This window comes from Cinclus cinclus, chromosome 9 (genome assembly GCF_963662255.1).
Source record: "Cinclus cinclus chromosome 9, bCinCin1.1, whole genome shotgun sequence".
NCBI classification, from domain to species: Eukaryota; Metazoa; Chordata; class Aves; order Passeriformes; family Cinclidae; genus Cinclus; species Cinclus cinclus.
In genome coordinates this window covers 8,005,105-8,017,493 of record NC_085054.1, presented here as the reverse complement: position 1 = coordinate 8,017,493, position 12,389 = coordinate 8,005,105, and the positions used below count along the sequence as shown (strand labels likewise).

Below are 12,389 nucleotides of genomic sequence, written 5' to 3'. Positions count from 1 at the left end.
CACCATCTTAATTATTTTTTTTAAAGTGAAGGCAAGTCCCAATCTTTTGGAACTTTAGTCCATTTCTTGAATTCTTCCCATGGGTGGTATATTCCACATCAGGAATAACTGGATGCCAAATATAGCCACAGATGGGAGCCTGTGCATAGCTGCTGGGTAATTATAAAATAGAATCAGCTTCTCTGCTGATGAGATAATATTCTTTGCTTAGCTACAAGTGCCAGCAATCCCATACTGATTTGAACTATATCCAGGTAGGATGAGCAAGATCAGGTCATATACAAGATCAGATCACATCCTTTTGTTTCATTGGTATTTATTGACAATTACATTCTCCCAAAAACTACCAGGAGAAAGGGAGGCTCAGTATATGAATACGTATATACACTGCATATCACATTATCATTTAATTATCTGTGCAATTCCCATGAATTAAGAGATTTCACCACTGTGATTTCAGAGAGCAGTAGTTAAGAGTGACAGAATTTCAGAGTCCATGAAAACCATCCAGATAACAGCCTTGGATATTAACATTCTCTGTTTCCTTAGACAGTGAGGAAAACTCGGCCCTGTTGTGAAATCCTACATCTCACCTACATGCGAGGGGCAGCCACGTGGGACACATCCAAGCCAGACTGCTCACACCACTATGCCCACCGCTGGCCCTGATCCAAAAGGATCACTCATTAGCCATCAGGGAACAGCCTCAATCCTTGCTGACAATCTGACTACTTCGTGATGGCTTTCAGCATGGAAGTCATGCAATGCCATTGTGAGCAGGAAGTTTTTTCTTGCAGACCTGGGGTTACCAATTCATTGCACGTAGACTACGCCTAATCTGACAGAAAGCAACATTTAGTTACGGCTCACCTGGCTTAGAGAGCAAGCTGCTGATTTAGAAATAAAACACCCTATACTGCCAATTCATCAAAACCTGCTTTCATCAGCTGCTGAAACTGAGTCAGTTATCAGAAGACTGCACTCGCTAGACAAACCTGCACCTCTGCCTCAAAAGGGTATGTGAATATCCTTTTGTTTCTACAGCCAGACAAATAAAAGGAGCTGGATTTCTGATGCAAATTCCCATAACATGCTTGGGAACTGACAGTCAGGATAGCCCAAATGTGAAGGTTGAGTTTGAAAGCAGAGGCAGTAGTATGATATTCTGGCTTAAAACAGCTTGGTATCTGGTCTCCCTCATTAGCAGAAGTTCACCTCACAACTGTATCTGAACATGCAATCATGTCTGCATCCCCCTCTACATCTCTTTTGTTTCTCCTTTCCTCTTCCACTAGCAAAAGGCCAAGTACACAGTAGAGAACTGAAAAATTAAATTTACAGCTCAGTCTATGGTTTATGGCTCCAAGGGTATTACCTATGCTCAGCAAAACCCCCAGTATGTGTACTTGGTTGTCTGAAAGAGTGCTGCTAAAAGTGCAGAAATGCCTTACAGTCCAGTTTCTAGACTATTCAGCAAAGCTGGCTGGCTTTCCTGAAAGGCTGTACCACAGCAGTGACCTAAGAAAACAACACAGAGAAAAGCAACAGACCTGCTAAAAACCCTCCTGCTTGGCCTGAAAACTTAGAGCTGCCCCAGACGAAGTGGGACACTACAGCATGGATCCCTTCAGGTAGGAAAGATTAGTCACGGGCATTTTGGTAGGGTCCATGGTTCCAGTTGGTGTGTGGGCCAAGTCCCAGCAGACCCAGCCCAGTTCCTTATGGAGTCTGAATTGTGAGCTAATAACTCCTGGCTCTCTCTCACAATGCCTCAAAGCATCCCCATGCACTGTGGGAGTCTAAAGGTGTTTCTTCACTGGTTCCCTGTCACTACAGGCTGCCAGCAGGGGCTCAGCTGCACCAGCTGTGATGCAGGCTGTATATACCTACTTGATGTTTCATGATGCTGCTAGTCTGGATTTAAGTGAACTTTGTGACATTTAATTTTGGGCTTTTTGCTGGTAAATAGGACAAGGACTGTTCTCTCAACCTCAAATGCCAAAGCCAGCACTTCGCATCACTTTGGGAAATTTGTATTTTGAAGACCCTTAGCTGTCCCAAAGGCTATTTCCATAATGATACCCTTAAGAACTATATAGAACTTCTTTTATACTTGTCCTATACCAGACATTATTCCCTTGTGGCAGGGTCTGAAATCCTGATCCAATGCATTTTAGAGGAAATGACAGACACCAGGGGTCACATGATCCATTGAGAAATGAAGAAACCAGAACATGCACATGCCAGACTTAATAGAGAAACTTAAACTGCAATTTTTGACAATGTGACTTGACAGACCTCAGGTTTATGCATCAAACAAGCCTGCAGATCTGGGTTCTTTTCTTCCCCAGCACAATCCCATAACAGTGACCCTGCAAAACTTTAAATCAAAGATGTCAGGGACACTGGGGCTTTAGAGCAGAATAAAGAGTCATCCTACCTTCAGAATGGCTATTTCCAAAAATAACCAGCAGTGTCTACCAGACAAGAGGAGGAACAACTCCAGAAGCCCAGGAGAAAACTCCTGGAAAATACACTCCTGACCTTGTCTAGAGCAATCCTGCTCCACTGGTGTCATCTCAGCACTGACCTTCCACAGCAACCACACATCAAGGGTAGGAAGGACTGGGCCCACGTTGCACCTATCAACCCTTCTGCTAGTTTAGAGTGATTTTTTTTGTCTATCTTTGTTCTCACTTCCTAGGGCGTAAAGTCTTGCCTCATCAAGAAATGGCAGTGGGACATTTTTTTATTTCTATCTAAAGGCTTGGGGTTTTTTTGTTTGGTTTTTTCCCCCCACTTTTCCTTCTTGCAAGTTTTCCCATTTTATTCTCATTTGCATCTGTCCATATCTCACAGTGGATGGCCTGGAGCAAAGGTCTTGGAAGCTGTAAATGCTGTGGTATTAGATATCATGTGGCATAATTACTATGGTTCCCTTAGTGCCTCCTCATGCTAGTCAATTAATGAGTGGATAGGGAACAAACATTTTTTTGAGAAGCACAAAAGCTTTCAAATAAAAAAGAGCAGTCATAAACCATTCTTACTATAAACTCCAGTATTCCTCCTAAGAGGAAACTTTCTTGGGGAACTTCAAGTACCACAAAACAGAAGACAATAATGACAATTCTTTCCCTTGGAAAAACAAAATCCCTGTGTTCTCTTAGTTAAGTACTGCACATGATGACATCCAACTGGGTTTTACCCTGCAATTCACTCGCATTATCAGGGATGTTCTGCTAAACAACTGGCACATTTTAGATGAATAAAGAGGGAACTTGTCCAGTCATCTCAAGCTGTTTGAGAGTTATGGAACACTTCATTTTCTAGTTCCCTATAGCAGCTCAAGTTAATTTGTCTTCCTCTTGACACCAGTCAGCATGCACACTTTGTTTGAGGATACATGAATGTAAAAAAAGTAAAAGCTATAATAAAACTTGGAGGTACTGATCCTGCAGAGGGTTGCTTGGAAAAGGATAAATGAGAAAATAAATATTGCTCTAGTTCCACCTAAAGGTACAAGTAAGTGTAAGTATGCAGCAACTCCTCAGAGTAAGATATTTTACTCTGAAAAGCATTATCTGGTTTAGTTTTTATTTCAAATTAGATAAGAACATGAGTTGTTTATTTATATACCCAAGGGACACCGGTCAATTCAATTAAGAAGAATCCATTTCAAGCAAATTGTGCCATGAGGCAATTATTTTGTCCCTCCATAAGTCACCTATTAAGATCAAATTAAGAACTTTTATTTGAAAATACAGTAGGAAGCTCCAAGTGATCATTATTTGTGGTTTGTTTCTGCCTAGTGTTAGAGGAAAGATCTGGGGCTGCCTGCTGCCATTTGTGACTTTCAGATTCTAAGATGCCATCAGGACTATTGACTGGAAAAGCTGTACTTTTAAGGACTATCTTTTTCAAAGTAGTAATGGTCTGGAATGGTTTAAAATGCAACCTGCAGACATAAACCATGATATACTGGTAGGTGTTGCCTGTGTGCCTCAGTTGAATGGCAGTCTCTCTAAAACTGAAATAATCACACATGGATTCCACCACAATGCTATCGTTGGATTTTTCAAATCAAATCAAATTTTTTTCCTCTACGGGACTGTAGAGCTCAGTACCACATGGCTGCTGCCGTCCATGTTTGCCAAACTGCAAATCAAACAGAACCAAAAGAGCATTGAAGTATAGCACCCTTTAATTCCTAGCTGAGGAATCTTTCCTCAGGTAGGAGGCAAGGGGGAGAATAAGCAACCCTCCCTTCTCCTCACCACCATATACTTCTTGTCCTCCACATCTTTCTGCTCAACAGCTACCTAGCTGGTGCTAGTTACCAACAGCTACCATCCTGCTCAGACTACTCAAAAAGGAACATTCCCGATTTATGGCACACTTGCAGCTTTGGAGTGCTACTTCAATTGGAGCTGTGATCTGCCTCCAAGCTCCTACAGCCTTCCTCAGGGACCAAGGCAATTTGAGGGCAGCTAAAGGTCCCACCATTTACAGAGCCTTCTGATGAGGTGAGCTAATTAGAAGCACTGCCTGTTGCTCCCAGCAGAAACGGCAGAGACAGCAATTATCTGGGGAGGTACCCTCACTTAATTGTTCACACCACTGCTTTAAAAATGGCAGGGAAAAAAAGGGGGGGGAAGGAAAATAGAGAAAAAAATAGAAGGGTTGGGGGAAAACATGGGAGCTCAGCTGAACTCCTCTTGCAGCTTTGAAAGATGGGACAGGGCTTAGCTCTGAGCCATCAGGTGAATAGACTGCTCTAAAGGGACACTATCTGTTAAAATTAATTTTATCTTCTTAATTTCCAAAAGCAAGTATTGTAAGGATCATATTTTGGTAACACTGTACTCACCCTTTCAGAGTCTTTCTTGCCTGTGGAGATCTTTAAACCAGCAAAAGAAAGATTGAAAAGACCCCATGAAAACAAAGCCAGAGTCTGAATAAGAAAATTCATTACATATTCTATGACTTAAAAGTCAGAACCACAGGAGATGAAGTTTTCTGTAACCTCAGCTTCACTGGGAAGAAAAGCAACCTGCTAACCAAATCCTGTAGTGTACTGAGCCAGCACCATAAACCTGGGGACTGGAGCTGCGTGCCAACACACTCACATTTGTACTGCAGGTATCTGCCCTGCCAACACATTCCAGGCTCTCAGCTCCACACATGCAAAGATGCCTTTTCTAATGCTTAGAAGAGACTGTTGTATTCAGCCATACCACTAAGCATGGCTAATGTGGGATACATTTGTGAGCACTCACACTTGTCTTGCTTCCACAGAAGCCAGGCATAGCACCCTTACCCATCTTCCAAGCAAAGCTGCCCAGACAAATAAGGTTTATGTAGTTGGCAGGCTCAGCTGTTCCAGGGCATTACTCTGACACAGCTATCTTCACAGAACACCGAGACACATGTGTAACTGGACAGCAGCTTGTGGCAACAATAAAATAATGCATTATCCCATCTGATTTCTACAACTTAAAGGATTTCCCAACTTGCCATGCTTGTGATGCCCTCTTAACATTTCGGGATTTGTGTCAACTGAGCTACAAAACTGATCTGTTGTTGTGGAGAACAAGCAATGGATAGATCTGCAGAATGATGCAAGGCTCCACTGACTTTTAGTTATGCTTATGCAATTCCACAGCTGCTAATACTTAGCAGATGACCTGCTTAAGTGCTAGACCAAAACAACAACAACAAAAAAATCCTACTTCATCACTTAAACAAGCCACCAAAACAAGAGTAATGATTTTTTTTTTCATCTGACATGATTTTCTTTTTCTCCTCTGAACAGAATTCAAAAAAATGCAGCATAACGAATTCAGCATAACTTATAACTGAAGATCTGAATGGTGCCTTGTTCATAGCATTTGGATTTGAAACACAGATGCAGTTAACTCACAGCTTAACTTCTTCCATGATACTCTCTAAAATGCTTGTCTGTGTTCTTCTTAGCATCCAGAATTGTAAAAGTTTAAGTGATTTTTCTTTTCTAAACAAAGAGATTCAAACTTGGATTCAGTGTACAGCTCTGCTATTTTCTGCTCTTAAAAACAAGATTAATTGTTATGCAACTAACCGGGAATAACATCACTTTCTAAAAATTTCCTTTGCAACTCTTGTTTTTATTTCACCAAATTCTTTCCCAGATCAAATTTTCTAAGTTTCTGAAAAAGTCAATGCACTACATTTTTCTTTAGTACTAGAATTCCCTATGACCATGACAGATGAGGCAAAAAAATAATAATAAAAAAGAAATATAATATCTCTCCGCAGGTATGTGTAGTCTCTGTTGCCAAGTGATCTGAAAATAGTCAGGTAGGGAAAAGAGGTAGTTTTATGTGTGAAGACAAAATCTTTTAGCTACCAAGGCACTAGTCTGCCAGCCAGGAGATTTATGATCCTCTCCCAGCACTATTACTGACCTGCTGCTACAAGACTTTGGGCAAAATTACCTCCTTATGCTATACTTCTCTACATGCTTCAAGTTTTGAAGTCTTTATTCAGAATTTTCAAGGCCATTTTCAGATATTTTAAGACTGTATTTACTCCCACTGGTTTTGGGGACAGACAAAGGCAGCCATGATGCAAAAACACAGCCAGCTGGAAGAAACTGCTGGATCTCATGTAGTTCAGAGCAGGGCTAACCTGGCTTCAAGTGGATTGCTCAGACCTTATCCAGTTTTTAGACCATCTCCAACAACAGACTCCACAATCCCTCTGGACAACCAGTTTCAGTGGTTAGCCCCCCCAACCACCAAGGACCTTACTGGAAATTTTTGTAGGAAGCAGAACACTGCCAAGGAATGCAATTTCTGTTTAGGGCTCATTTCTGGCCCTGTTAAGTCAGGGCCCAGAAAAATACAGAGAAACCTGCTCCACACTGCATGCTCCTCATGGCAAGAGGATTTCAGCACTCAAAATATTACAGAGAGGGAGGAAGAGGGAATCACCCCCTTTCCTGAACTTATCATAAGAGAAGCATGCAGAAGCTATTTTGAGCTCACTGAAGCTGCTAAGAGCATTTATTTTAACATCTGTACTACTTCCCGTTAAAGAATATCCTGTCATTTCTTCAGCAGGAGTTATGTGCTCAAGCTTAGCACAAACAGAAACAAAAAGAGGGCTCTCATGAAAGCACGCACAGGCAGACAGGAGGGTCCTTCTCATGGGCTTTATCCAAGAAAGAAGTGGTGGGAGCTCCATACATACACATACTGAGGAGATTAAAGATGAGGGGTGCCACATGAATACATTAAAACTTAGAAACTTTTGCTTCTACAGCACTAGTTGTTAAAGGAATGATGAAACTACATTTTAACTCCAAAGCATTCTTATGTGTAATTGGATCCAAATAAAGAACACTAATGAAGTTATGTCTGAGTTCAGTGTTACAAAACAGACTCTCAAACTACTCCTTGTGCTTCCCGCTTATCTCCTTCCAGGAATTTGAAAAAACTTTCTATTCTGAACTCCTTTGATCTCTCCGATTTAGACGAAACTGCTCCCCTGCCACTTGCGTCTCCAGCCTTAGAGACACTCTTGACTGATCTTTGTGAACTGTGTTGGAGGAGGCCCAAGGACAGCTGCAACTGCAAACTTGTGTGCCTTCAAGGATGAAGAGCAACTCCATACCTTTCAGGGTCCTGATGTTCAGGGTTATTATCACTACAAAAAAGAACCTTTTTACTATTCAGATTCCACTCTCAGCTCAGCAGAAGTGACACAGTCCTCACAGAGAATCACAATGGAGTACTAACATAAAAAACAGTTCGTTACTTCCCCTTCCCTCTCTTCAGACACCCAGACATATGCATACCTGTACCTGGTGCTTCATGAGAACACTATGCTATCATACTGGTCACCATAAGCACACAAATTACTTTAAACGAAGCCTTCTACAAAAGCATGGTTACAGACATCTTTATTCAATTTACTTTTGAATAATGCCTTTTCTGGGCTATTTGCCAACTAACGGTTCAGCACTTATTATTCAATAACAGGTTTTTATGTACCTCTTTGAAGTTAGGAGCTAAACTGCACACAGGACAGACAGCTGTCTTGATGATTTGTGGCTACTTACAGTGTCCACTTCTTCAGTGCTACCAAAATCTGTTCTACCATCCCAAAATTTAATTATCTCCCCATACACTGAGTCTCCACACCCCTACTCAAACACAGCTAGCACCACAGATTTTGAGCCAAGAGAGTAAAGAGTCCCTTTTTATAACAGATCCCACAGACCAAAGGTGAGAGTGTACCACATGAAGAAAATGAGAAAGTGTTGGAACCAAGAATAAGAGAAAACAGCAGAAAGGACACAAAAGTATTTAATTAGATTTGATTTTTGATAACACTTCATTATTGTGAAGAAGCCATAATTAAGATATATTTACCTTGGCAAAAGTATTAATTTTAAAGAAACCCAATCCTCTGCTGCATCATTATTTCATGATTTCTATACATAAGCCCATTAACCAGATGAATAGTCAAGGCAGTTAAAAGCACAGAACATGTCCCAAAGCTGCTGCACAAACACATTTTGCTAAACTGTATATGTACACCATCAACAATATATGTGCTCCAAAGGAAGCCTATAACTTTTTGTCATGTCACAGTTGTCAGACACCACCAACACATGCTCTTTTCTCCCCACAAAGCAGATGGGTGTTTATACAAGCAGGGAAGAACACTAAAGAGCTGTTAGAACTTTATGCAATGTAGGTAATGGAGACAAATACTGCAGCATGCTCCCTTCTCAAAGGGATTAGCATTGCTCGTGTTTCTCAGTAGCCTTTTTTGGGTTCTGGAGGTCATCAGATGTAAAGGTCATTCCTGGTATCGCAGGTGGGAAATTGCTCTTTTCATAGCCAATACCTTTTCTTAGATACACACTTTCACTTCTGACTGTACTACACAGGTAAAAGCAGTGAAACCCTGCTGGGATAGGTAACTGGGTTTTCCATTAAAAAGAAAAAAGGTTTAGTGGTCTTGTAGCCATGCAGTCCCCAAAGACAGTCCCTTACTACCTGATGTCATTCAGAGAGTAAACTAATCCTGGAGAAAGTTAAAAGTGTAATTTCAGAAGAAACAGCAAGGCAGCAACAGTAATTAGGACATAGCTAGAAAGCTTCAACTGCTTTAATTCCCAATTGATGGGGCATGGGATCTCAAAGCAGGATGCAGGGGAGAGTCAGCTCACAGGGCTGTTGAGGGGACTTTCCTACAGACAAGGGAATAGCTGCTCTCTTTCTCCTTACTTGGACTTCTGAGCTATTCAGCACAATCCAACATACTGGAAGCAGCTGCAGCACAGGCAGAGGAACAGGTGAGCAGGGTGGAGAGAAGGGTGGGAGGGACAGGAGCAGAGGCAGGAATCCTTAAGTTGCTAAGGATAACACAGAGTAACCACAACCTCCAGGCACAGCCCCTGTCCCAAAATGCCTGCACTCCAGTCAAGGCCAGCCACAGGAACTGGCACGCCTCTTGCTTCACATTCCTTGGAAACTTGTCTTAACCAACTATGGAAATAATCATTTCATGTACAACATGGAGAACTACACATTTGACAGGCAGATGCTAAGGACAACATCCTGCTCAGCTTGAGGTCAGAGGATGCTGAAGAGCCTAGAAGAGTGAGGCAGAAAGACACACGTAATACTTGAGCAGTGAAAAGCATTGCCTTCTGGAGGAACAGTAGCAGGGACTCAAGAGATAAAAATCTCATAGTTTTAGGCTATTTGCTCTTGCTCTAGCTAAACAGATCTTTAAACAACATAAAGAGCTTTTCCTCTCCATTTGTAGCTTTCCTCTCCTCCCCTTGCCCCTCCCCAACCTCCCATACTCTCTTCCCGAACCTCCCTTTCTGGTCTGTCTCCCCCCCTCGTGTGCTCTGGCTGGACAGAGGGCAGAAGTGCTCTGGAACAGCTGTATTTCCTCCTCATCTGCTCCTTCCCCTCACAGCAGAGGGGAAAGTACATGCCAGCTCAGCTTGCCTTGTGCTTTGCAGCACTTGGAAAAGTGCACTGCCAGAGCAGCACTGCCATGCCTCCTGCCTTCACTGAAGGTAAGGCTCCCAAGCCAAGGCTCTGAGAGGACCTCGTCTTTATTATCCAGGGTCTCTGCATCGTCCTTCCAAATTTGGCCTGGAAGAGCTAATGGGCAGAAGAAATAGAAGGGAAGGTTGACAGAGTTAAAAAGGGTGTGAATGAGAAGCAAAACACACTCTCTGTCCTCTGGAGGTCAAAACTGAGGAGCAGCTGCTTATTACAGCCATGTCTTTGAAAACGCACTTCAGGAATAAAGGAGTAATTTAGAAGTACCTCATGGCGGGCTCCTGAACACACCAACCTTGGTGTCAGACACGTGCTGTTATCACCTTTGTTTCAGAGAGGCCCTACACGGCAGCTGAGGAACACCTATCCTCTGAGCCGTACACGCCAGGTGTTCATTAGACGAAACACAGCCATTAGAGCAGCACAGGCAAACAAAGCACAACACAAGCTAAAACTCGAAGTCTGGTTACTTGAGGTTCCCTATGTCGATTCCTTCCAAAAAGGCCCCAGGAGCCAGCTCAGAGGGCAGAGACCTACTTTGTTGACTCCACCACAAAGCCTAACTACACGGTCCACCTCAACATTCGCTGGAGATGAAAGCCCTTGAGGGAGGCTGCAACACCAACACCGGCGTGTACGACCAACAGAGCGATCGACCGGCGGGGGTGCCACACGTGCAGGCAGCGGGGTGTGCCACCGCCCCGGCGTGGCTCTCCCCACCCAGCCACGCCGGCCGGGATGTCACAGCCGTGGCTGTAGAGGAGCAGAGATGGGCCAGGAGAGCAGCGGGCAGCTCCCGGCAGCAGCGCGGTCCGAGCTGCCGGGGGGCCGGGGCCGTGCCCAGGGAGCAGCGCCCAACCCGGGGGAAGCGGGAATCAGAGGGGAAGCAGGGAGGGAGGGAGCCCAGCCTGCCAGCACGGCTTCGGGAGACAGGAGGAACGCGTCCGGCCCAAGACAGAGCAGTCTGGAAGAAAAGAGAGAAAGAGCAGACAGGCGCGAGGCGAGACTCGGCTCCCGACCCTTGTACCCGCGGGGCCGGGGGTGCCGAGCCGCCCCAGCGCGGCGGCCGCTGGAGCCGAGCCCTGCCCGCCCCAGAGACCCCGACCCCCGCCCCGCCGGGAGCCCCCGCGGCTCCCGCAGCCCCCTTACCGCGCGGCGGGTCCCGCGGTGCTGCAGCCGCTGCGGCGGCCGGGACATGTTGGGCCGGGCAGCTATTTATAGCGGCAGGAAGCGGCGCGGCGCTGCTCTGGGGCGCCGCTCCCCCGCCGCCCGCGCCGCCGCACATATCCCGGCCCGGGCCCCGGCCGGGATGGCCTCCCTCGCCTCCCTTCCCCTCCCGGGGCTGTGCCCCCTGGCCCGGCCGGCCGAGCCGGGCCGCCCGTGGCTGGTCCTCCTCGGGTGGCGCGGGGTGCCGGTGATGGCCGTGCCCATCCTTCTGTGCCCGGTGCCCTCCCGGGGACCGGTGGGAGTTCACCCCGGTCGGAGTTACAGAGAGCCTCCTCACAAGGGAGATGGGCTCAGCTCCCCGAGTGCCAGCGGCCCGAAGTGTGACTTTGGTGGCTCTGCCGTGGGCACCCCAGCCCCGTTCCGAGGCTCCCCGGTTCCCCGGCCATGGCTCAGCGCAGGGCAGCTCTGCCCCCGGCACGGCCCTGCTCCCGGGGCTCTCTTTGGCCGCAGAGCTGTCCGCACGCTTTGTTTTCCCTTCCTGCCTGCGGTGACCCTGACGGCAGCCAGCGGGGAAGGGGTAGTGGCACCTGGGGAATAGCAAGGCACCAGGCAGAGACACACACGGCAGAGTTAAACGTAATTAAACAGTGGGAGAGAGGTGCTTGCTTTCTCCCTGTTAAGGTTTGCAGTATACCGAAATGTGGGAAGGTCAATTACCCCTCTCTGCAGGATGCCCCAGAAGGTATTTGTGTTTCATACCTCAATTAACTCATGCAGAGATTGCTTTGCCAGGCAAGCAATAGATTCTGTTCACTTTCCCCCCTCAGCTTGACTAAGTTTTGTAGAAACAAAATTTTTCTTAATGTTTTTATATCCAACCCTGAGGTTTTGGATGGAAAAATGCCCAAGTATATGTAATGGAGTGCCCTGTGCAGATAAGAGCAAAGTCTGAAGTGCAAGATCTGTGTCGTGAGTGTCTATTTGAGCCAACATTGATCTCACATGCTTTTTTTCTCCATAGGATTTCACATTTTGGAGGTGTTCAGATGGTTTTTGTTTTCTCCATGCATAGACATGGTCCAGCACGGCAGCTATATAACACTGTTATCTAAAATAAAATTGTTAGGGACAGGTGTCCTGAAGAACTGA

The 12,389-nt window shown here is 45.3% G+C and overlaps 1 protein-coding gene across 1 annotated transcript in view; it reads right to left on the bottom strand.

Annotated features, from left to right (window-relative positions):
- The window catches only part of WIPF1 (WAS/WASL interacting protein family member 1), a 50,243-nt gene extending 38,964 nt beyond the window's left edge, over positions 1-11,279 (bottom strand). Inside the window, exon 1 of the mRNA XM_062498475.1 lies at positions 11,223-11,279. The gene's annotated coding sequence lies outside the window, so the exon portion shown is untranslated. The remainder of the gene's footprint in view (positions 1-11,222) is intronic.
- Positions 11,280-12,389: the final 1,110 nt, after the last annotated feature.